The sequence below is a fragment of the Papio anubis genome, chromosome 14, assembly GCF_008728515.1.
Source record: "Papio anubis isolate 15944 chromosome 14, Panubis1.0, whole genome shotgun sequence".
Taxonomy (NCBI): Eukaryota; Metazoa; Chordata; class Mammalia; order Primates; family Cercopithecidae; genus Papio; species Papio anubis.
Window position 1 is genome coordinate 84,629,589 of NC_044989.1, and position 27,288 is coordinate 84,656,876.

The window sequence follows — 27,288 nt, forward strand, 5'->3', positions numbered from 1 at the left end:
TTAACTCCACATATAGCCTGATCAATGAACAATGAAAAGTACAGGTACGTTCCATCTCTCTCATCTTCTGTCCTCAGCATGGACTCCATCATGTGACTGATTCTCCTCAGAGTTGCAAGATAGCCACCATCAACAAATAAGAATACATGCTGCTTTGGCCCATGCAGCTAGAGAGATCCTCTTTATTAAACCTATGTAATACCTCTCCTCAGTCTGATTAGATCAAATTAGTATGTGCTCACAGCTAGACCAATAATATTTATACTCACCAGGGGGATGCCATAAACTGATTGACTATACAAATTATCTGGAGTAAAATGGATTTGGGGAGCTCATCTCATTACCCACCATGGTGAGTGTGCATTGTTTGTTCCAGAAAGAAAATGTTCAGCCTTAAATCACATAGGTAATTCATGCCTAACCTGGAACTGAAGCCCAAGTTCCCTGACCCCCTGACTCATCTTCTTATTATATTAAACATAGAAACCATATTGGTTAGGATTTTTTAGGCTTTCAAGTTATTGTATAACATTATATTATAAATATATGTCATAAAAACAGTCCAGAGATAAATAAGCTGAGTCACAAAAGGACATGAAAGAAACTTAAATGCATATTATAAAATGAAAGGAGATGATCTGAAAACGTTACAGCCCAATGGACTTGCCTTGCTCTTCTTGCAAGATTTATATATTTATAACATTTTCTGCACAGAAAAAGCCAACACACTAAGACAGCAAGTGTTGCAGAATTCAGGCACCTATTATAATTTTAACCTCTGGCATTTCATTACTTTTCCAAGGGTGATTTCCATTTCTGAACAGGAAGGGAGTATGTTTTGGGAAGAGGTGGTTATACCTTTGCTTTAAAGTTAAGTAATAAACTAAATTACTCAGCTAAATTATAAACTAATTTCCTCCCATAGTTAGCTTGGCCTAAACACAGAAATGAGCAAAGGCAGTTAGCGTAAAAGGTGAGAAGCAAAACTAAGTCAGTTATGTTCAATTCCATCACTGGTATAATTTTGCAAAGGTGGTTTCAAAAACCCTACATAATTTATTATTACAAATGAGCAACATTCTGGAAAAGGAAAACTATGGAGATGGTGGTTGCCAGGAGTTGGGGGTGAGGAGGGACAAATAGGTGGATACTCTAATGGTGGATACATGTCATTACATTTCTCAAAACTAATAGAATGTACAACACCAAGAGTGAACCCTAATGTAAACTATGAACTATGGGTGGTGGTGTATCAACGTAGGTTCATGGATTGTAACGAATATACCGATCTGGCTCAGGATGTTGATACTGGGAGAGGTGGGGGTGTGAGGGGGCAGGGAGTATGTGGGAATTCTCTGTACTTTCTGCTCAATTTTGCCACGAACCTAAAGCTGCTCCAAATTTAAAAAACAAAATAAAATAAAATAGGGTTCCAGAACGTTTTGATTTTGCAGCCCAGTGGCATTACTCAGTTTCTCTTCATCTCTTCTGTCCACCATTTGCAATAACTCACTTCTCCCTGGGCTGGCTCCTCTCAAGAGTAAGACAGCTTCTGAAATTCAAATCATTACACCCACACACAACAAAAGCCTAAGGCAGAAAAAAGAAAAAAGATAATGCTTTCTGAAATCCGCTTAAGAGGAGAAGTCCTTTGAGGGCCTGCCCTTTTGGGTTTTGGCCAGAATTAGATCACAAGCCTATCATAAATAAATCACTGAATAAGAGATTGAGATCCCCATGTTTTAATCAGAACTTGCTCAGAGCCATGTGGGGAAGTGGTAAATACCTAAACTTCAATCATCGTTCTGTTAGAAAAAAAAAAATTGGGTAACAAATATTAGAAAGGAAAGTAACAATTTCTAGTACTGAGAATACTACTAGAGAAAGTTACTTGTTAGAAGGTATTTCTGCTCTTCCCTTTACCTATTCCCTGATGTTCACAGGCAAGAGCCCACACGAAGTGGTCCCACTGCTGATTGAGGTAGTGGGCTATGCCTAACTGAAGAGGGCCCAAAACGGGAGCCAAATAGGACAATTTTTGTTGTTGCTGTTTGTGTATCTGAATAAGCAATAGACCAAGCCACTATCAGAAGCCCTTTGAAGAAGGATATTTTGAAAAGTCTCTGGTTTTCATTAAAATTTAGTGGCCAGTAATAGACAAAGCTGCAATTTGTATCGTCAGTGACTTAGCCAGGGACTTTGCTGTCTCCTTCTAATGCTGTCAAGTCCCGTACTCTTCACCTGCTAAGAAGCTCATCAAAAATCTTAACCAGACGTTTCTGTTTTGTCCTTGTAGCCTCACACCTTTAATGACTCCGTAGATGTATTAGAGAATAGAATTCAATCTTCAGAGTTTAGTTCCTCACTTCTCAAGCAGAACTGCTTATTCTTATGCCCAGGGGAATAGAATGCTGCACAACAATCCGTCTGCAGCAGTGGCTTTCAACTTGGACACACACAAGAAACCCTTGCCCTGCTTTACAAATATATGCAGAAGTCTCAACCTCTGAGATTCTGAGAATTTCACTGAGAACTGTAGTAGGTTGCAAACCAAAGATTCAGGAAATGAATGATATTTTAATTTATTGAAGTAAACATGACCATCTTATGGAGCAAAATTGCTTAAATGTTTTAAGGAAAATACCATCATTCAAAAAAATTATTTTTGAATTTTCTATAAGAATTTTCTTTAGGCAGGATAATGGTGTGAACCCAGGAGGAGGAGCTTGTGGTGAGCTGAGATCGCGCCACTGCACTCCAGCCTGAGCAACAGAGAGAGACTCCGTCTCAAAAAAAAAATCCTTTGGGTATATACCCAGTAATGGGATGGCTGGGTCATATGGTACTTCTAGTTCTAGATCCTTGAGGAATCATCATACTGCTTTTTTCCATAATGGTTGAACTAGTTTACAATCCCACCAACAGTGTAAAAGTGTTCCTATTTCTCCACATACTCTCCAGCAACTGTTGTTTCCTGACTTTTTAATGATTGCCATTCTAACTGGTGTGAGATGGTATCTCATTGTGGTTTGGACTTGCATTTCTCTGATGGCCAGTGATGATGAGCATTTTTTCATGTGTCTGTTGGCTGTATACATGTCTTCTTTTGAGAAACGTCTGTTCCTATCCCTTGCCCACTTTTTGATGGGGCTGTTTGTTTTTTTCTTGTAAATTTGTTTGAGTTCTTTGTAGGTTCTGGATATTAGCCCTTTGTCAGATGAGTAGATTGCAAAAATTTTCTCCCATTCTGTAGGTTGCCTGTTCACTCTGGTAGTAGTTTCTTTTGCTGTGCAGAAGCTCTTTAGGATTATAAATCATGCTGCTATAAAGACACATGCACACGTATATTCATTGCAGCACTATTCACAATAGCAAAGACTTGGAATCAACCCAAATGTCCATCAGTGACAGACTGGATTAAGAAAATGTGGCACATATACACCATGGAATACTATGCAGCCATAAAAAAGGATGAGTTTGTGTCCTTTGTAGGGACACGGATGCAGCTGGAAACCATCATTCTCAGCAAACTATTGCAAGAACAGAAAACCAAACACCGCATGTTCTCACTCATAGGTGGGAACTGAACAATGAGATCACTTGGACTCGGGAAGGGGAACATCACACACTGGGGCCTATTATGGGGAGGGGGGAAGGGGGAGGGATTGCATTGCGAGTTATACCTGATGTAAAGGACGAGTTGATGGGTGCTGACGAGTTGATGGGTGCAGCACACCAACATGGCACAAGTATACATATGTAACAAACCTGCATGTTATGCACATGTACCCTAGAACTTAAAGTATAATAATTAAAAAATAAATAAATAAATACATCCAATGACATTCTGGAAAAAAAAAAAAGAATTTTCTGTAGTTACTTCAAGTCATGTCAAACAACCTGAAGATATTCAAGTATTCTTATTGGTCATTAGATAAAATTGAGGGAAAAGTTTTGAAACATGTTACTGGTAAGAAATATACTAAGTGCTCCTCAGAAGCCATGGCAGGTGGAGGAGGTTTTATGATGACTGTATGCAGAATTCATTTTGCAGCTAGTGCCTAATAAGCCTGAACTTTCACAGTCTTAAGATGGTACAGATGTTCTTTATGGTTTAATAAAAATTCCTTCTAGAAGTTTACATTATCAAGTTGCAGTATTACACTCTTCTGTCTTCTCGACCTTTCTGCAGCTGGTTCACTGTCCTTAAAACTCCTCACTACACTTATTCTGAATAAGTAGGGATGCTGTGTCATACACCACAATCAATCAACATAAATAAAACAATTCAGCGCAGATGTGACCTGAATATCCATTTAGATTCTGCTAATTGCGCAAAGCAGTGACACAAAGGTTTCAAGGTCAAACCAACAGTGAATTTGCTCTGTGGAAAAGCACAAAGGGGACCATGCTGCACTTTTTTATTGTAATTGTTCATTTGCAGAGTTTCAGAGAGCTTGACACTCTGAAGACATTCTATAACTTATCCCAACTGCTTTTTCTTCAGGTCACAATGAAAACGTAGAGGAAAAAAAAAAAAAAAAACTTGGTTGCTACAAAGCTTCAGAAATGTAGATTTAGCCTAGTCTAAACCCTCCTAGAGACAAAGCAAAGTGGAAGAGAAAGAGCATAGGCTTTGGATTCAATCATGCAGGGCTTGAAATGTGGTTTAGCTCATTATTAGTGATGAACTCTTGCACATTTTGTTTAACTTAACTTAGCCTGTGATTCTCATCTTTATGAGGTGGATCAAAAACTTTCATTTGATTCTGACTCTCAACAAGAAGCAGAATTAGCCCAGGCTGCTATCTCCTACTCCTAACGTAGATGGTGAGGTGAGGGACCTTTGAAGAAAACTTTTACAAACCTAGGAAACAACTGAGACAACTGTGGGCAACACTGGGAAAGCGGGAGAGCTGTGTGAATTCTTGCATAGGTAGGCGGTGAGGGCTCCCGCACAAGGCAAGGGACCAGTCAATGAGGTAAAGAGAGATAAATTAGAAAAAGCTATTTGAGCCCATCTCTTGCCTTCAGACCATCGGTGCTTCCTCCTCATGACTCAGGCCACTGGGGCAGGTGTGCAGGTCCAAAAAAGCTCTCATAGAGAAAGGAGCTCAGAAACGCAGGCACGGATTGAATTACCCCTTCTCTTCACACCACAATGGTGGGTTATAATCTAAGGAATCTCTTCTCCCCATCATGAAGGTGGGGTGAAACAGCTGAGAATAAAATCCTTGCCAGAAGAGTTGTTCAGTGTGGATAAAGAGTCTGTAACTCTTCACATTAAAGTTTTCACTCCTCTTTTGAACTCACTGAGATCATCACCAAAAAAATTCTGGTATTCAAGCCATCATCTTAACATAGACCTAGAGGACAAATGAGTACCACCACTTCAAAAGAAAACAGCAAACTAGATGACAGATACCATCAGAGGCAGAGATATTAAAGAACAAAAAATTTTATAATAAGAATAATATAATCTTATTAAAAAACAAAAAATTATATAATATATAATTAAAAATATTTATTACAAAGGTATAGGTTTTGAAATGAACTCAATTCCGTTTAGTGAAGAATGAAGTTTATCCAAAGAGAGGATTGATTGACCTTTGGGAAGCAACTTGTAAATGTTTAGAATTTTCCCAATGATGGAAATCTCTCCCCTGTAAACACAACTGAAAGTTTATGCTAATGAGATGACTCAGGGTGGGGGTTGGCAGTGCCAGAAAGGCCAACCCGGTGGTTAAAGAGTCAGAATTTGAGCCACATGAAACAGCCTAGGAGGGAGAGGCTGTAAGGAGGGAGGGGCTGGAGATTGAGCTCAACCATGTGTGCAATAACTCAATCAATACTGCCTACCTAATGAAGCCTCAATCAATAGTCTGGACACTGATGCTTGGTCAAGCTTCTGGAGTTGGCAATACTCCATGTTTTTCTACATATGAATACCAGAAGGGTAACACATCCCTAAGAACACACCTGTGCATTTGAGAGCCTGCCCAGTCCCACATTCCACTCTCTGCGTTTTTTATTTGTTTGTTTGTTTGTTTTTTCTCTGGTTCTGAATTTTTATCCTTTTCCTATCATAAAACTATAAGTATAGCACTTTCCTGAGTTCTATGAGTCATTCTAGCAAAATATCAAATCTGCGGGGATCCATGATGACACCTGAATTTGTAGCCAGCTGGTGTGAAGTTAGGGTAGTTCTAAACACCTGTGAACTTAACAGCTAGCGTCAGAAGTCTTGCACAGACTTGGCAGTATGAAGGACTGTGCCCTTAACTTTACAGTTTAGCTAACTCTGGGTAGATGCGTTAGTAAACAATAAGTAGTGGACACAGCAGAAGAACAAATTAATGAGTGAAAACATCTTATTAATACATAGTCCACAAGAAAAGCCAGGACTAAACAAACAAACTAAAATTTGGGAGCCAATATCTGAATAATAAGAGTCACAGAAAAACAAATCAAACAGGGATAATTGAGCTAAATGTCCCAGAATAATAAAAAAGAAAAGGGGCCAGGCTCAGTGTCTCATGTCTGTAATCCCAACACTTTGGAAGGCCAAGGCAAAAGGAGCACTTGAACCTAGGAGTTCGAGACCAGCCTGAGCAACAAATGAGTTTCTACAATTTTTTTTTTATTTTAAATTATCAGGACTTGGTGGTTCACACCTGTGATCCCAGCTACACAGGAGGCTGAGGCAGGAGCATCGTTTGAGCCCAAGAGGTAGAGGCTGCAAGGAACCATGATCAAATGATTTTGCCACTGCACTCCAGCCTGGGCAACAAAAAGAGACCATGTCTTTAAAAAAAAAAAAAAGAAGAAGAAGAAGAAGAAAAGAAAGAAAGGAAGAAAGAAAGAAAGAAAGAAAGAAAGAAAGAAAGAAAGAAAGAAAGAAAGAAAGAAAGAAAGAAGAAAGAAAGAAAGAAAGGGAAAGGAAGGAAAGGAAATATCTAACTGAAAACCATACAATGTCAAACAGAAAAGATAAGGAAAAACATTTTACAGGAAAATTTAAGAAAATCAAAAATAAGTAGAAAATTCTAAAAACTCTGAAGCAAAGAGGATATCATATTTAAAGGGAATAATCATATTGACTTCAGACCTTTTCAACAGCAGTGCTAGAGGTAAGAACTCAATAAAGAAATGTTTTAAAGAATTAAGGACAATAATTTTGAACCTAGAATTTTATATCTAGTCAAATTGCTTTTCAAATGTGGGCATGTATGTGTATTTGTGTGTTTGTATGTGTGTGCATGTACGTATTCTCTAGCAGATAAAGGCTTCAAAATTTTGACACACAAGTACTTCATTGAAAACATTTTAGAAGTATTAAAATAAAAGGAGAAAGAAATCAAGAATATACTGTAAGAAAGCTATCCATATATTAAACATGATGACTATATAGAGATAATCAATATAATTAAGTTTATAATTATTACAAAAAATACAAAAAAGTATCGATACTAATATAGAATTTAAGTTATATGTAATATTAATTGATTGGGATTTGAAAATAATAGAAATAAATAATGTGGAAAAATTAGTATCTTATTAGTGTAAAGATCTGTACCTCAGTTCTTTCTTTTGGTTTCTCTTCTCACTTCATTTCATTCATTTGATCCTCAATCGCTGATACTCTTTCTTCCAGTTGATCGAGTCGGTTACTGAAGCTTGTGCATTTGTCATGTATTTCTCATGTCATGGTTTTCATCTCTTTCATTTCGTTTATGACCTTCTCTGCATTAATTACTCTAGCCATCAATTGTTCCACTTTTTTTTCAAGATTTTTAGTTTCTTTGCGCTGGGTACATAATTCCTCCTTTAGCTCTGAGAAGTTTGATGGACTGAAGCCTTCTCCTCTCATCTCGTCAAAGTCATTCTCCATCCAGCTTTGATCCGTTGCTGGCGATGAGCTGCGCTCCTTTGCCGGGGGAGATGCGCTCTTATTTTTTGAATTTCCAGCTTTTCTGCCCTGCTTTTTCCCCATCTTTGTGGTTTTATCTGCCTCTGGTCTTTGATGATGGTGATGTACTGATGGGGTTTTGGTGTAGGTGTCCTTCCTGTTTGATAGTTTTCCTTCTAACAGTCAGGACCCTCAGCTGTAGGTCTGTTGGAGATTGCTTGAGGTCCACTCCAGACCCTGTTTGCCTGGGTATCAGCAGCAGAGGCTGCAGAAGATAGAATATTGCTGAACAGCGAGTGTACCTGTCTGATTCTTGCTTTGGAAGCTTCCTCTCAGGGGTGTACTCCACCCTGTGAGGTGTGGGGTGTCAGACTGCCCCTAGTGGGGGATGTCTCCCAGTTAGGCTACTCAGGGGTCAGGGACCCACTTGAGCAGGCAGTCTCTCCCTTCTCAGATCTCAACCTCCGTGTTGGGAGATCCACTGCTCTCTTCAAAGCTGTCAGACAGAGTCGTTTGCGTCTGCAGAGGTTTCTGCTGCTTTTGTTATTGTTCACTGTGCCCTGTCCCCAGAGGCGGAGTCTACAGAGACAGGCAGGTTTCCTTGAGCTGCTGTGAGCTCCACCCAGTTCGAGCTTCCCAGCAGCTTTGTTTACCTACTTAAGCCTCAGCAATGGCCGGCGCCCCTCCGCCAGCCTTGCTGCTGCCTTGCCGGTAGATCACAGACTGCTGTGCTAGCAATGAGGAAGGCTCCGTGGGCATGGGACCCTCCCAGCCAGGTGTGGGACATAATCTCCTGGTGTGCACGTTTGCTTAAAGCACAGTATTGGGGTAGGAGTTACCCGATTTTCCAGGTGTTGTGTGTCTCAGTTCCCCTGGCTAGGAAAAGGGATTCCCTTCCCCCTTGCGCTTCCCAGGTGAGGCGATGCCTTGCCCTGCTTCAGCTCTCGCTGGTCGGGCTGCAGCAGCTGACCAGCACCGATTGTCCGGCACTCCCTAGTGAGATGAACCCAGTACCTCAGTCGATAATGCAGAAATCACCGGTCTTCTGTGTCGCTCGCGCTGGGAGTTGGAGACTGGAGCTGTTCCTATTCGGCCATCTTGTACCTAAATTCTTACAAAAAAAATAAGAAACAAAGACAGGACAATTGAGGCAATAAACAAAGATAATACAAATAAATCCAAATATACCAATAACTACAGTGAATATAAGAGAGATAAGTTCAGCAATTAAAAGAGAGAGATTGGCAGGTTGGATTTTCTAAAAGTTCTGTGTAGAAGAGACACACATAAACAATAAGAATACAAAAAGATGAAATTAAAATGATGCCAAAAGAAATATCAACCAAATTCTAAAAGAAAGAAAGACACACTAGTATAGCTACATTGATAGCAGACAAAATAGACTTTCAATCAAAACTAATCATTAGTGATAGAACGGTCCCATACACATTGATAATTGTTTCCATTCATCAAGAGAGAAGATCCAATAATTTTAAACATATATACAATGAAAAAAATAGTTTTCTATATATTAAGCAATAAAATCATAGGACTACAGTTATAAATATATAAATCCATCATCAGAATGGGAGATTTCAATGTGAATTTCTCACTTATTAATAAAGCAATCAGATAAAATATATGTATATATAGAATCTAAACACAATTAAAAAGTTTGACCTATACTTAGACATATATAGAATGCTAAACTCAACTATTTAAGAAAAAAATCTGCTTCTCAGGTATGTAAACAACATTACAAAAATCAGTCATATACTAGAATATAAATCAAGCTTCCACAAATTTCAGAGAATACATTGCAAACTATTTTCTGATTATACTTCAAATCAGTTAAAAGTTAATTACAAAAATGAAAACTTCCCACACATTTTGAAATTCAAACAAAAATGTACCTAATTAACATATTAGAAAATATTATAATTATCTAGAACTACTGATAATATTATGTTTTAAAACTTGTAGACTACACCTGAAGTGTTTTGAGGGAAATCCATAGCATTGTTTACTTATATGAGAAAAGAAGAAAATCTAAACATTAATAAGGTAAGGGTAAAACTTAAGAAACTGGACAAAACAACAAAATAAAACAAAAGAAATTACAAAGAAAGAAAGAAAATAAGAGAAGAAATTGATAAAATAGATAAACAACACAATTGAGAACATCAATAAAGTCAAAAATTCATTTTTTGAAAATAATAAAATTGACGAAACTGTTCCAAAATAAACCAAGGGAAAAAAACAACAACAACAACAAAAAACACTTTGAATGACCAATCTGCAAAAGTTAAATACTGTTTGTTTCTAAATATATGACATTCTAGAAAGGACAAAAGTATGTGTAGACAATAAAAGGATCGGCAACTGAAAGGAATTAGGGTAAAATGTGGAGAGGAATGAATAGAAGGAGGTCAGGGCATTTGTGGGGGTGAAACTAATCTTCATGTACTGTAACTGTAATGTAATTTACCTTGTAATGGTAGACACATGACATTATACATTTGTCAAAACCTGTACAACACAAAGAGTGAACTCTAATGTATATTTTGGATTTTAACTAACAATCATATATCAATATTTGTTGATCAGTTTTAACAAAAGTGCCACACTAACACGAGGGGTTAAATAATAGGAGAAACCCCATGAGTGATGGCAAGGGGACATATAGGAACTCTCTGTATTTTCTGCATAAATTTTCTGTAAGTTTAAATCAGCTCTAAAAAACAGGCTTTTAAAGTATTATTAATTACAAAGTGAATGAAACTACAGATAAAAGAGACTTTTCAAAGGAAATTATTTATATACTCAGTATTTTCCATGTTAATTACTTAAAATGCAAAACTAATTTGAGTGAAAATAGAAAGCATGAGTTGTTCTATAACTATTATATAAATTAAAGCAATAGTTTTTAAAATATTTATACAAAGGAAACATAAGGCTAAGATGATTTTATTATAGATAGTTCCCATCAAACTTGCAAGGTAAATTTTATCCCAATCTTAAAACGACAACAAAAAAATGAAATTCTTTCCAAATCCTTTAACAAAGATGCCATTATAAACCTAACATCAAGACCGGATTAAAACTATAGAAGAATAAACAAATCCAAATTGAAATAATAAAATTTTTCAGCAGGGTGGCTAGATATAAGACAAATATATGGAGTTTATTGTACTTCTATGCATCAACCACAAAACTAGAAAGCAATTAAAAACATACCATGTACAACAGTCTCAAAGAATATTAAGTGTGTGGTAATAACTATAAATATATTCTGACTTTTTTACATACTCAAAAGAAAAATCACAAATTTACATAAGGAGACACGCAAGAACATTCATGACAGTATTTTTGACAATAGCAAAAATCTTTAATAGGCATATAGTTAAGCAAAATATGGTTTATTCATACAATGGATTGTTACACATTCACGAAATTATACAAATTATAGCTGCACAGCTACGCAAATAAAAAATTAATCTTAGTAATATAAAATTTATCAAAAAGGCAAATGCCAGATTACATTCAAATGATAACCTTTTTATAAAGTTAAAAACTGTTACAGGCCAGGCATGGTGGCTCACACCTATAAGCCACCAGCACTTTGGGAAGCCGAGATGGGCAGATCACCTGAGGTCAGGAGTTTGAGACCAGCCTGACCAACATAGTGAAACCCCGTCTCTACTAAAAAATACAAAAATTAGCTGGGCATGGTGGCGTGTACCTGTAGTCCCAGCTACTAAGGAGGCTGAGGCAGGAGAATTGCTTGAACCCAGGAGGTGGAGGTTGCAGTGAGCCGAGATCGTGCCATTGCATTCTAGCCTGAGTGACAGAGTAAGACTCCATCTCAAAAAAAAAAAAAAAAGTTACAAATCCATGTATGTATGATAAAACTGTACTATACACACACACATTATAGTGTTTTACATATATGCATATATATGACATATTGATACATGAATTAGATAGGTGAGATTTAAAATATTCATTGATTTTACAAATTCAGAAATTTTTAAATACATTTATAGAGTTGTGGTACTGTCACCACAATCCAGTTTTAGAACATTGTCATCACCATCCATAGCTCTCTTGTGTCCATTCAGTCAGTACTCACTCACTCCCACCCTCAGGCCCAAATAACCATTGATCTGCTTTCTGTCTGTATAAATCTGCATTTTCTGGACACTTTGTATCCACAGATTCATATAATGTGTGGCCTTTTGCCTGGCTTCTTTTATTTATCATAACATTTTACAGGTTTAACCATGTTGTAACATGCCTTCATATTTTCTTTCTTTTTGTTGCTGAATAATATTCCATTGTATTGATATACCACATTTTCTTTCTTTTTTATTTCCAACTTTTGTTTTAGGTTCAGGGAATATATATGCAGGTTTGTTGCATGGGTAAACTGCATGTCTTGGGAGTTGGTATACAAGTAATTTTGTCACCCAGGCAATCAGCATAATACCCGATAGATAGTTTTCAATCTTCACCTTCCTCTCACCCTCCACCCACAAGTAGGCACCAGTGTCTATTGCTCCCTTCCTTGTGTGCATGTGTCCTCAATGTTTAGCTCTCACTTATAAGTGAGAATATCTGGTGTTTGGTTTTCTCTTTCTGCATTAATTCACTTAGGATAATGGCCTTCAGCTCCATCCATGTTGCCACAAAGGATGTGATCTCATTCTTTTTTTGACTGCATAGTATTCCATGATGTATATACACCAAATTTTCTTTATCCAGTCCACCACTGATGGCCATCTAGACTGATGCCATGTCTTTGCTATTGTGAATAGTGCTGTAATGAATATATGCATGCATCTTTATGGTGGAATGATTTATATTCCTTTAGGTATATGCCCACAAATGGGATTGCTGGGTCGAATAGTAGCTCTGTTTTACATTCTTTGAGAAATCTCCAGACTGTTTTCCATTGTGGCTGAAGTAATTTACATTCCCAACAGCAGCATATACACATTCCCTTTTCTCCACAACCACTCCAGCATCTGTTATTTTTGAACTTTTTAGTAATAGCCATTGTGACTAATGTGAGATGGTATATCATTGTGGTTTTGAATTTGAATTTTCCTAATTATTAGTGATATTAGGCAGTTTCATATGCCTGTTGGCCATTTGTATATTTTCTTTTGAGAAGTGTCTGTTCATGTCCTTTATCCATTTTTTAATGAAGTCATTTGTTTTTTGTTTGTTGATTTGTCTAAGTTCTTTATAGATTCCGGATATTAGACATTTGTCAGGTCAGCAAATGTCAGCAAATATTTTCTCCACCTGCAGGCTGTCTGATTATTCTGTTGCTTGTTCTTTTACTGTGCAGAAGCTCTTTAGTTTAATTAGGTCCCACTTGTCAATTATTGTTTGTTTTACAATTGCTTTGGAGTCTTCATCATAAAGTCTTTGCAAAGTCCAACGTCCAGAATGGTATTTCCTAGGTTTCCTTCTAGGGCTTTTAGACTTTTTGGTTTTGCATTTAAGTCATTAATTCATCTTGAGTTTATTTTTGTATATGTTAAAGGTAGGGGTCCAGCTTCAATCTTCTGCATATGGCTAGCCAGTTATCTCAGCACCATTTATTGAATAGGGAGTCCTTTCCTCATTTATTGCTTATTATTGTCAGCTTTGTCAAAGATCAGATGGTTATAGGTGTGTGGCTGTATTTCTGGGTTCTCTAGCCCAGACATAAAGAGAAAATGAACTCATTTTGGGATAAATGACCACATAATAACTTTCTGAACTCATATTAGCTACAAAAGAAGGCTGATTCAAGGTCCTTCATCAATAAAACCATCTCTGTTTATCCTTGAGAGTACCTTATATATTTTTATATCTTATTGACCTAGCTCCATCTGAAATACTAACAAATATAACTTTTAAGTTTTTGCTCTTGTGGCTTCACCAATACTGGTTTAAAAAATAACAAAATTCTGATCAAAATGATTCAGGAAAAAAATGTGTCATTATAGTCAAAATGTTTCACTGTTTCAACAGCTACATTCTCAAAGGCAGGCCCTGTAGGGCATGTGTAGTGTATTCTATGCTGCCACAGCAGTTCCATCATGAGTCCAAACACCAAGGGGAACATGAAAATCCCTGTCTTCAACACTGCTGAGGAAAATAAAACCATATTTATATGTGCATATTTTTGCAAACATAGATAGCTACATAATAGCATACAGCATAATATAGTATAGGATATATGGCAAGAAAAATACACATAACTATTACGATTCCAAATCCTCTTTCATTTTGAATAACTGAAAAGAAAATTGCAATAGACCAGCTATTTTGCTGTGATGATTCAAAACTGCACAGATAATGCTGAATGGCACAGAAATGATTTGGTTCCTACTAAAAGTAAGTAAAACTGAAACTACCTGCCCAGTAATAATAATGAGACACACTGAGAAAGTCTTAAACACTTATTCATTAATGATTCTTTATTCATTAATAGAAGTCAGAGTATAAGCTAACTTACTAGGAAAACTGGAATAATAAAAACATGCTTAGTCCAGGAAAGAAAATAACTTAGAATAACAACACACCAACATAAATGAATTTTTAAAAATATCAAGAAGAACCCTATTGATCCTACAACCCATTTTGGCTATCCTCCAGAGACAACCATCTCCAATGCCTACCCCCAATCATGTTCTGCTTTGTCTCCTTCTTCTACCACATGGCATTTGTCTTGACTTTTACCCCAAACTGCCTACCTATTGTGTATTTCCTATATCCATAAACACAGGTGTCCAGTTATCCAAGCCAGAAACCTGCAAGTCCCACTAGATTCTCCCTCAGCAATGCCCAAGCATCTAATCAATCACAAAATTTTGCTGATTCTTGCACCTCACTGTTTCTTGAATCTGTTCATCCATCATCCCCACTGCTACTTTTTCAAGCTTCATTATTTCTTGCCTGAATTACTGCAACTGTCTTCTAGGCTCCTTGCCAGTTGTTTTACCCTCTTCAATCCGTTCTCCAAAAGCAGCCAATGAATTTGCTGAAATGTACGTCAGGCTTTCCATGACTCCCCAACAATAAGATAACCTTAAACTCTATAGCGCAGCACTCAAAACCCTGCATGGGCTAACCTGACAGCACCTCTTTCCACATTCCTCTTGGTACTTTTCATTTCAATCTAAGCCAGCACTGTCCAATAGAAATATAGCATAGGCCATACTTCAGGGAAAGTAAAAACAGGTAAAATGCATTCTAATAAAATACCATATTTAACCCACTATAGCCAAAGTATTATGATTTCAACATGTGGCATTAGCCACTGTTCAAGTGGTCAATAGCCACATGTGGCTAGCAGCTCCCATACCAGACAGTGTAGGCCTAAGACATTTACATTTTCCCCAGTCTTCCCTACTCTTGACCATCTCTAGAATTTTTCTTTGGCTGCTACTTCTGCCTGGAATTCCAACCTTCCCCCTTCATATTCCACCCCACTGTGGTTACCATTTCTCCCCTATTGTGCCCTTCCTGACCTACCACCTGCAAATTATGTGTCTCTTTCATGCATTTCCAGAGCACACTGAGTTTTCTTTAGCAGAGTATATAGAAAGTTCTTTTCTTTTTACTTATATCACAGGTATCTTAAAATGTCTAGTAATTAGTATAATATATGACACATGGTAGGTTAAATGCACACTCATGGTTGCCCACCGCATCAAAACTCCTCCTTTACTCAATATCCGCCTGCCCTCCTATGGCCCAGGTAACTCAGAGGATACGAAGCTTATTGTTAGCTACTAGGGTAGAGCCTAAGTGGAAATTGATCATCACATGATATTATCCTGGGGATTGTTATTAGTTCCAGATGGGCATGTGAACAAAGTTGCTCCAATGAAGCTGAAGGGAAAGAGCTTATTCCAGAGTTAGGGCAAAGGCTCTTCCTTTTTCCCCACAATATGCGACTAAGAAAGTGTGCAGCCCCTTTTGCCACCAGCAGCCTCCCTATAACGAGCCCTCCAAAAGAGTAAAAGAGAAGGAAAGAACATGGAGTCATTAGGCAATCCAGCTTTAAAGTCTGCACTGTGTCCAGGTTTCAGAGTTTATGAGATAATAATTTTCTAATTTTTAAAGCTAGTTTGAAATTGTTTTTTATTACCTGCAGCCAGAAGTATGTGACTGATCTTGTTAACTTGTGTTAAGTGAATGCTTATTATGTGACAGACATTGTTCTAGATATCTTACAGACAGTATCCCCTTTCCAACCACTCATAAGAACTTCATATTTTTGTATTTTACATTTCACTTCTATTTCTTATTGAAAATAATTTTCAGGGATAAGTTTTCCTGTGCTAATTAGAATGTTTTTTCCTGCTATCATGCTCAAGGTGAGATGCCCTCTTGGTGTCTGTGTGGCGAGAATTTAGATTATTGCAGACCGGAGACTGAAGAGTGTCCCCATTTTTTGCCTTTCTGCCTGTGGGTATATATTACTCTTACATAGTCCCTGTTTCGTAATGGCATATAGGTATGGGGGAGGTAGATAACTTGTTAATTTACTCCTTACATCAAGCCAAAAGGATAGTCATCCACATGTAACAGGGAGGACTTCACATTACCCAGAGATACTGTACCTGGACCAAATAGGACTTTAGGCTGTCTTCCTTTGGGAAAAGATGGAATCAGGGGGTGTTCTATGTGTGGGAAAACACAGAGGTGGACATTCAGCAAGCTGAGGCAGAGATGAAATGACGTGTTCACAGAATCCCCTTTCACTCACCTTTCCTTGGGCCCCTTATTTGGAGTTAGGCTGGGGGCCATGTGACTAAATCTGCCCAAAGGAATGTGGGCATATGTAATGTCAGCTACACCAGGTCTAGGCCTTGTAACAATCTCACACAATTGTTCATACTGTTTAATGAAGGTCTGTGCCAAAAATGGCAGCATCTGAAGGTAGATGATGCCAGAATCCCCAAGGCATTGCTTGGACAGAGCTCCAACACCCATTAGACTAAAACATGAACCAGAAAGAGGTTCTATTATATTAAACCACTAAGATTTTTAGGATTTTTCTTAAAACAACTGGTGTTACTTATGCTGATTAAAATAGTACTCAATAAATGCTTGTTGGATGAGGAAATTGGGTCAAAACAGGATATCATTTCACTTAATAAGATGTCCACAGTGACTTCTGCCAAAACAGAGCAAAAAAATAAAATTAAGAATTGTACACTTTTCCACTCCACAAGGGGTTCCATAGCATCTGTATCTGAAATTATTCACTCCTAATTACTCAGTTTTCAGCCCGTACCTGGCACTGAATATGTGTTTAATAAACATTTATTGCAACTTCTAGACATTTGGAGTTCCACAGAGTCCTCCTTAAGCCTGATGGTATACAGAATTACATATTTTATAGAACTATAGTTGATTTTCTTTTTGTCTTTATACTTACCTTGGTTTTTCAACCCATATCCACTAGTTATTATTTCATTATAACAAAAAATAAAAGTTTATTTTCAGAATCCATAAATCAATGTTGAACATTTATAAGAAAGCAAAATCATGGTATCGAATTAAAGTTGAAATAACAAAACAAATACTGGAGAAACCAAGTAATATATTCTGAAGCATTAGCTATAATAACAGTCATTATGAAGGAATTCTGTCAGAAAGCAATTTAGTCAAATGGTAATGGAAGACACAAATACAAGAAAAATCAGCCTGGAGATTCTAGTCTCTTACTTTACAAGAAAAGTAAAAGGTCCTGGGTTATTTTAAGCTTCTAAAAAATTAGTTTCTATTACCTGAAAGCAGAATACATTATTTAACACTGTGATCTCTAATGCAGCACAGTAAAATACACAATGTCTTTTGATGCAAAACAAGAATTAAGGAAAGTTACAGTCTCTGCTTTGAAATTTGGAAGATAAGAAGAAGGAAAAGATAAGAAGGAGCTAGAACCCGAAAAGAATGAGGAAATCGAATAGACTAGACCTCTCACACTTTGATTTAGCATCTTGTTTAACCACTAAGCATCTTATTCCCTAAGGAGTATTTATCTTTAAGTTTTGCGGGAAGAGTGTAAATTGCACATAGGAATTAATTAATTTAATGCTTCAGTGTCCCACCTAATCAGATTATAAATCACTCTCTCAGACCGTATCTCTTATAATCATGACATCCCTAAGAGGTAAATTTGTAGATTAGGTTATTGATTAAATGTGGGGAGGGTGAGAGATAAAGTTGTAGGGATTGACTGCCAAGGTTTGACATGAACAATTGGGTGGTTAATGGTGCCATTTATTGTGGCAGTCCACACATTCTAATGTGTATAGGAATCACCTGGAGAGTGTTTAACTATTTCAGTTCCCTGGTCCACAATCTAAAATTCTGGCTCAGATTTATAGGGAGGAGTCTTGGAATTTGAATTTTTCTAAACGTACCCCTGGAGGATTCTAGTACAAGTGAGTAGAGGACAACCTTTTGAGATATTTATCAATAAGGGGCACCCTGGAGGAGAAACAGATTTGTGGAAAAGATCCTAAGTTTTAGCTGCAGACAAGAATGTTCTGCTGATGTGAATCTGAATAAGTTTGTCCCCATCTATCTCTAAGCTAACACTAAAGAATGAACACTGAGAACTACAGAGCCAGGACATTGAAAGACTCTCAAACCATTACAATGGGAATAGCTCTGGGAATTCAGGAACTATGTGGGCTCAGACAAAGAAGACCACCCCAAAAAGTTGTATTTTCCAAACCTTAGGAACATAGGCAGTAGATGAATTAAATATAAGAAAATAAAGCAAATGGCCTGAGGTTATATGAACACTGTCAATATTTGTTTGCCATCCAGACACTTTAATATTTGCTATATGTGCTTTATAGTATTTTATGTTCATTAAACTCCTAGCACAATTTCATGCTTACAGAGAATGATGGTTTTATGGGGATGAGGAGAGGAAAGGGACACACAGAGGTGAAAGTACACACTGGCCTTATGAAGATTTCCTAGCAAATAAGACAAGTAGCTTCTAAGAGGCATGACCTGGAGCTTGCAGCATAGAGAATAGACTTGAGCTCAATTTAAATTAACCTAGCCCCTCGACAGTAGAAATCAGTCACAGCAGATGAAAGGGCCATGTTGTTTATGCCACTATCACTGGTTTTAACAGATCTGGGAGATGAAGGTTTATCCTTTCATTTAAACATTTGATGATGGTATCCTTAAAAGAACTATAAAATGCCATTTTAATATCCTTATGGGTGCAAAGTGCTTCTTAATTTTCAGATAAATATAACTTTGGAAATGTTCTCAATTTAAGAGAGGGCTAGGAATATATAGAAGTCAGAGAAGAAGTGGTTATCTGCCCTCTTTGGGACATGAGAAATATTGACCAAATTATGAGACACTATTAACAGACACCAAGGAGAACAATTTTGAATCAAACTCAAAGAATATATCTATAATATCTTCATATGCAGTAATTTCTTACCAATTTCTTTTTTAATGGCTTCAATACAATTCCATTTCTTTTGGCATTCAGAGGCTTTATTAATATATTCCTATTTTTATTGAATTCTAAAACTAAAATGATGAGGTTGAGCGATATCCAAGAAAAAAAATTTGGAGTATTTTAGCTCACCAGAAACTTAGTGCATAATTCTGTTCAAATTTAATATATCCTCACACTAAAATTCTATTTTCAAAATCTTACATTTCAGTTTTTTTATGTTAAATTGTCTCCTTTTAAAAGTGACCAAAAATGTACACATTACTTTTAAAAAGTGCATGTCAGTGTTAAATATAAATAATAAGAATAAATGGTTGGAATTTTCACTTATCCTTGAAAGAAAAAGAAATTGAAGTTTAAACGTATTTAAGTGGAATAAAAACACTCCGATTCATTAGAGAGCAGGTTGCTATGTAATTTACTTACAGTGTCTGTCATTCACACACTCATTATTTAGTACATGATGCTTTTCATGAAGATATGTAAACTCTCTGGGCACAGATCCGTTTTAAAAACCTAGTTCTTCTGAAACAAAGAAATGCTTGAGGGAAGAAAAATGCAAAAATAAAACAGCTGACTGCAGAAACAACCACCTGTGGAGTAGTGTGCATTCTGGAGGATTTTCAATGTAGAAGACAACAGGACATCAAACCACATGTATTCTAAGGAGCTGCAGAGTTTAAACTATGAAATGAGGAGGCATCAAATAAAATAGAGAGCAAACACATTTAATGTGGGAAGGCCACTGGAGATGCCAATAAGAAAAATAAAGGTTGTCCAGGAAAGATTGCAAGTGTGCATTTTGAACCTGCAATAGGCGATATAGACATTGTACCTCAACCCTTGCAGAGGAGCACTAAGCTAGTGTGCCATGACTCGAGCATACTGATGGTCTTGCTTTACTGCTTACTTTTAGGTCATCTTCTATTCATTAGAAAACACTAGGCACTGCATGAAGCACTCTTATTATCTTGTTTAATTCTTATAATCTTGTTTTAATTCCCCTCAAGATGTGATAGTTGAGATAAGATACATAAGATACGTTTTTTTGCCAAGCCACCTACCTAGGAAATGGAAGAGGCAACGTTTGGCCTCAAGTCTGATTGAGAGCAAAGACGACATCTTTATAATGCCAGCTTCCTGGCCTAGATTACTCCTATTCATCAAAAGAGTAAACCCAGAAAAAATGTTGTGTTACCTATAAATCTTTTTAAATTGTATTTATTTGTAATTATTAGAAAATTATCTAACAGCACTTTCTCTTGCACTTTAGGTTGGCTGCAACACAGCAATCGTGCTTGTTGATTTTTCTGTCATTTTTGATCCTACTAGTTCTAATGTGTGCTTATGGGATTTTAGATGAATAACTTAATGAAGTTATTTTTGAGAACTGGAGAAGTATGAAATCTGGGAACTCATCCTTTGTAATCTTTAAAAATGCCACAAAAGGCCAGGCACAGTGAGTGGCTTATGCCTATAATCCCAGCACTTTGGGAGGTTGAGGCAGGAGGATCACTTGAGCCCAGGAGTTTGAGACAACATGGTGTTGGGGAATGTCTGGGCAACATGGTGAGATCTCATCTCTACAAAAGAAAAAAATGCCACAAAAGATAATCTGCTCATAAAAGTCTGACCACATGCTACCTCTTTGTCTATCCCATCTAACTATATGGTCTGCTTTGCTATTGTGCTCCTAGTTCAATTGCAACTTCTGCTTTTAAAATGGTCAAAATCACACTATTAATAATTATATAAATCACTATCTGCACTTATGTTGAGCACATGGTATGAGTCAGAGTATCAGGCATTCATCATTTCAATAGCACTGTGTAGCAAACCTCCCTAGAACTCAGTGAGCATTTTCTCTAGCAAGTGGACGTGGATCAACCAATTTACACTCAGCTTAAACAGGCATCTCTGCTTCACACTGTGGGTCTACATTTGATTCTTCACTGTGAGTTGGGCTCAGGTCTCCCACATGAGTCTTCCTTCTGGTCCCAGGCTGAAGGAACAGTAGCTACTCAAGGGAAGCTCTTCTAATAGAGATGGCACAAGTGCAAATGGGCAAACCCAACTGGGCAAGCACATTTCCAGGTTTTTCTGTGTCATGTCTTCCATAAAGCAGGATGCATGCTCGAGCTCAAATCCAGGGAAGGATCCCCATCCATAGAGGGCTGAAATGCAAATCCATGCAACAAATATGTGGAGAAGTACAGAATGCGGACCAATAATTCAATCTACCAAAGAACAACTATTTAAAGTTTTTCATATCATGCTAATTTTAACAGATCCACAAACTTAGAATTAATGTTTCAATATTCTCAAAAACAAAAATGAGATAAAGGTTGAAAAAACTCTTATAATGTGACAGTTATTAAATAGCATGTGTGTACAAACTTGATCTGCCTAATTCCAAAGGTCTTTTCTCTAATCATGGCTTCTCTCAAAACAAAAGACAGTTAATTCTATTTCTCTTGAAATATTTATGTGGAACTTCACATTTTATAAAACATTTTCACATTTGTTTTCTCACTTATTGATGTAACTGCCTGGGAAAAAATCTGAACTTTCTCGGGATCCATTCTCCACTTCTTGTTGCATTATCTAGCCACTGCTGGTTACCCCATTAAAGTTAGTTACTTATCCCATCCCAAAATTAACTAGTTATACACACCAACTAGTTCACCACTTTTTACTGAACTGACCCCTAAGTTTAACATGAAAATAAAATTTAAATAAACGAGATTTGTTCTTAGTAAAATCAGGTTATTGTCTGGTACAAATGTAAGTCATGCTGGATTACCACTCGAACTTAAGTTGTTTTTGGTTTTGTTTTATATATCATATATATACTGAGAACCTACTATGTGTCAATCACATCATATTTCCTAATTTGGCCTGATAGTAGTACAATAAAGCATGTGTTATTAACTTGATATTACAAATGAGGAAATGGAGTCTCCAGGAGGTTAAGTAACACAATCAAGGTCATGTTGTGATTCCAGTTTGGGTTGGCTGTCTAACAACGGCTAGCTAGTGTTGTTCACCTTCTAGTAATCTGCATCCCCTTTTTCTAAAATTCACACAAATTGCCCCATCCCCACCCCAGGATGTATGGTGCTCAGGTATTACCACAGAACTCCTGTAGACATAGCCAGATGCCTATCCTGCAGAAAGACATTTCCTGAATAGATCTCTTTTCACACAACAAATGTGGAGGCCAAAAAATACTGATGAAATAAATTATAGAGAAAGTAATGGTGAGAAGAATAAAAATTCTCCAAATAAGAATAACTGAGGCCTGAGGATCAAGAATTCATAAAACAAGATAAGAAGTATATAGAAGAAGAACAAATATGAGTCCTTTGAAGCACCTAAGTTCTGGGCCGGGCACAGTGGCTCACACCTGTAATCCCAGCACTTTGGGAGGCTGAGGCGGGTGGATCACCTGAGGTCAGGAGTTCAAGAACCAGCCTGACCAATATGGAGAAACCCCATCTCTACCAAAAATACAAAATTAGCCGGTAGTGGTGGTGCATACCTGTAATCCCAGCTACTTGGGAGCTTGAGGCAGGAGAATCGCTGGAACCCGGGAGGTGGAGATTGCGGTGAATCAAAATCGCACCATTGTGCTCCAGTCTGGGTGACAAGAGTGAAACTCCATCTTGTGGGGGAAAAAAAAAAAAAAAGAAGTATATATAAATAAATAGAAAATATTTTCCTTTGAAATAAAAATAAAACTGAACCTCTTTTTGTTTTAAAAAAAAGTAAACAAACTAATATGGAAAAATTGACATCAGAACACTTATTGGTTAGGTTGTTTAATTCCAAAAATATAGAAATATTATAGTGTTTAACAAAATTAAAATTAAAATATGACTAACATCACCCTGAAAGTGGCAGAAAAAAAGAAAGGGAGAAATTCAAGAGTGTGATTTCCCTGTTCTGTCATAGCAGGGAGTTTATATTATATAAAATTGAAATCCATAGTAATAAAAAGCACAACAGCTCTGAAATTTTAATATTTCTCCTAATCTTCTCATCTTCAATTTCGAGGGAACTTATGGAGAATAATATTTTTTTGTGGTGAAAAAATATTTATCCAAAATTCAGTAATTCTTTGTTTCATTTTATTCTTTTCTTTTTGAACAATTCAAATAAACTTAACTTTATAACTTACATTTAAAATAATAGGTCATATCCAATTTTTATAAAATTATCTTCACCTATCTAGACATAAGCATAGAGAGATGGCAGAATAGCATTTGCCTGATATTGGTGTTAGTTTTTTGTGGTTCATGGAATGTGCGGTAGTATTTTCTTCACTTTTCAGTTTATGTTTATTTTTTAATGAGTACGATAACTATTGTATAAAAACTTTAAAAATATTTTATTTTTAAAGAATTGTGTTTACAGACATTCAAAGCTCCATTTTCCAATTTCCTAACAAAATATTTCTTCATAACTATGTAGTGTATTTAATTCAACAAATATTGACTGAACACTTCATGTGTCCAATCCATTATGCTAGGAACTGAGTATTCCAAAATGAACAAACTCCTGCATTGGAGGAGACAAGAATGCAGTAGGAACAATGTTAACACAATGTATTGTGTGCTGAGAGAGTTGTACATGGGGTGTTCATACATATAAGAGGAGCATCCCCCCATATCTGAGGGGCTCCAAGCAGGCTTCCAGCAGGGATAACACTTGAGCTGCATTTTGGAGCATGGCTAGGAATTTTGAAAAGGAAAAAAAAAAAGAAGAAGAAAAAGAAGAAGAAGAAAAGTGGGGAAAATCAGCCGGGTGCAGTGGCTCACGCCTGCAATCCTACCACTTTGGGAGGCCGAGGCAGGTGGATCACGAGGTCAGGAATTCAAGACTAGCCTGGTCACGATGGTGAAACTCCATCTCTGTTAAAAAAAAAAAAAACTACAAAAATTAGCCAGGCGCAGTGGCAGGCGTCTGTAATCCCAGCTACTCGGGAGGCTGAGGCAGGAGAATTGCTTGAACCTGGGCAGCAGAGGTTGCAGTGAGCTGAGATTGTGCCACTGCCCTCCAGCCTGGGCAACAGAGAGAGACTGTCTCAAAGAAAAAGAAAGAAAGAAAGAAAGAAAAAGAAAAAAGAAAAGGGGGGAAAATCATTCTAGGCAGAAGACAGGATAGTATGAGTCAAGGGATTTTAGAAGGGCACTGCAGATTAAGAATCTGCTAAACAACCTACAGAAAAAGCTAAGAGAATATAAACATGGATGGGTTGAGCTTTCAGAGCCAAACTGTGAGTGTGTTGAACAAGTATAATCTTCTTACTAAGAGAAAGCCAGACAGGCATAGAACTCTGGTTTAGTGAGGGGTGCAGGGAGGGAAATGGACAGGACAAGCAACAATTGCCTTTTGCCTTCCCCAGCTGTGTCCCTAATCACCTAAGCTCTACTGTGCCTTGATCCTAAGTCAGCTCAGTTAACTCAGTTCCAGAGCAGGATGCTCTAGGCCTAGGAAGGTGATGTGTGAAATGGGATAGGCACAGAGACTAGGCTCAGGCCATCCAGGGCTGATAACTGACAGCCTTCACTTACCACTTACTCTGCTGAGTTTCTGTCTCCCTTTCCTATCTTCGCTTCTCCATGTATGGTATGGAGGTTTTTGCTAAAGACAAGATGTGGCTGTGGGGCTCATACCTTGTCTAGCTCTTTCCAGGCTCCTCTTTCAGAGGGACAGGGGAAAAGAGAATCCTACTTACCATGACAATTTACCAGTTTTCTCCTTTTCTGAAGAGATCTATGCTGCCATCTGCCTGAAGCTTTGCTCTGTCATTCATTTAGTACCACTGTGGCCAAGCCCCCACTGTCGCTTAGACCACCCTGGATATTCACATCTGCCGAGATCAGGGCAGTTCTGGCATTTTCTGATTAATCCTATGCCTGGGTCAGACGGCTTGGCATCCAAGCTTCCTCCTCTTGTTACAAGTATGCTTTGCAGCCAAGCCTAGCGACATACAACATGAGCTGAAAAAGGAGTGCTCTAACTGAAAAAGCGCAGTGTCAAAGAAATCCATCAAGTCCAGCTTTCAAATCTGGATTTGTAGATAAGATTAGGATGAGAAGAGCCTGCTATAGACGAGTCAGGCATCAGATAAGAAATTATATGTATCTTAGGCTTTATATTGTTTCCTTAACATTGATGACATGCTATTAATTATGAATAGATAAAAGTTAATATCTTTGTGATGTTATGCTTTGATTTGTTTCTTTTCATTGTATCACTCTGTTCTTACTTCTGTCTTTTAGGGATGTGTTATCCTATAGTTTGAACAGTGACTAGGTTTTCTTCCTAAGATTTATGTTGACAAAACATAGCTTCAGGTTTTCTTCACAATTTTATGTTTTGTAATTCTGCACAGAAATATATAGATATATATACACACACACACGTATAAAATACACCCTCTATAGTTAGAGGAATATATATACATACGTATATATGTTTGTATTCTTAACAGTTAGTTTCAGCTGTTAAGAAAAGAACTGTATCTTTTTAGAAATATACTTTGATCATTCTCTTGGGAATAGAGAATGAGATCCTCAGGATTTGTTCTTTAGTATCTAAGGCCACAAACACAATAGGTAAACTGTTCTGTATGGTAAAGAACATGGACCTAATGGAGAATGGTAAAAAAAAAAAAAAAAAAAAAAAAAAGGGGAAGAAAGGAACAGAGGATGGAGCCACACAGGGGAGGTTGAACTTGTACGACAGAATAGGACCTGAACTTCTAGGAATTATTGCATGCTTTTCTGTTATGCTGTTTTCTCTCCAACTCTTTACTATTGTACACATATCTATATGTTCTGTGAGGTTTTTTTTATGATTGTTTGTCTATCATCTTAGTTTTGTAAAAACTAAGGAAAAGAGATGAGTTCTATACCCAGAATGATGTGAAACAGGATAGGAACAATGTGAGTGTGAGAGGTGAAGCCATCTGGGCTTCTGGGCCGGGTGGGGAGTTGGAGAACTTTTCTGTCTAGCTAAAGGAATGTAAACACACCAATCAGTGCTCTGTGTCTAGCTAAAGGTTTGTAAACGCACCAATCAGCGCTCTGTGTCTAGCTAAAGGTTTGTAAACACACCAATCAGCACTCTGTAACATGGACTAATCAGCAGGAGGTGGGCAGGGCCAAATAAGGGAATAAAAGCTGGCCACCCGAGCCAGTGGCGGCAACGAACTCTGGTTCCCTTACAGACTGCGGAAGCTTTGTTCTTTTGCTCTTCATGATAAATCTTGCTGCTGCTCACTCTGGCTCTGCACTACCTTTATGAGCTGTAACACTCACTGAGAGGGTCTGTGGTTTCACTCCTGAAGTCAGCGAGACCAGGAACCCACCGGGAGGAACAAACAACTCCGGAGGTGCCACCTGTAAGAGCTATAACACTCACTGCAAAAGTCTGCGGCTTCACTCCTGAAGTCAGCAAGACCAGGCACCCACCGGAAGGAAGAAACTCCAGACCCATCTTAACATATGAAGGAACAAACTCCCGACACACCATCTTTAAGAATTGTCACACTCACCACGAGGGTCCGCGGCTTCATTCTTGAAGTCAGCGAGACCAAGAACCCATCAGAAGGAATAAATTCTGGACACAAGTGTGTTTATGAGACAGCCCTAATCACCCGCAGAACACTAATCTCCGTGTCCCTCACTCTGTGCCTCCTTGATTGGTACAAGCTTACAAATAAACAGTGCTTACTAGCAGGTTTCCAATGGCAAACTCTACTTTTTACTAAGTTGAGAATTTCTTTTTTAAAGAAAAGAAAAATCAGAAGGATCTATGAATTCAAACCACATTTGTCATTGATCACCATTTAATTCTAAAT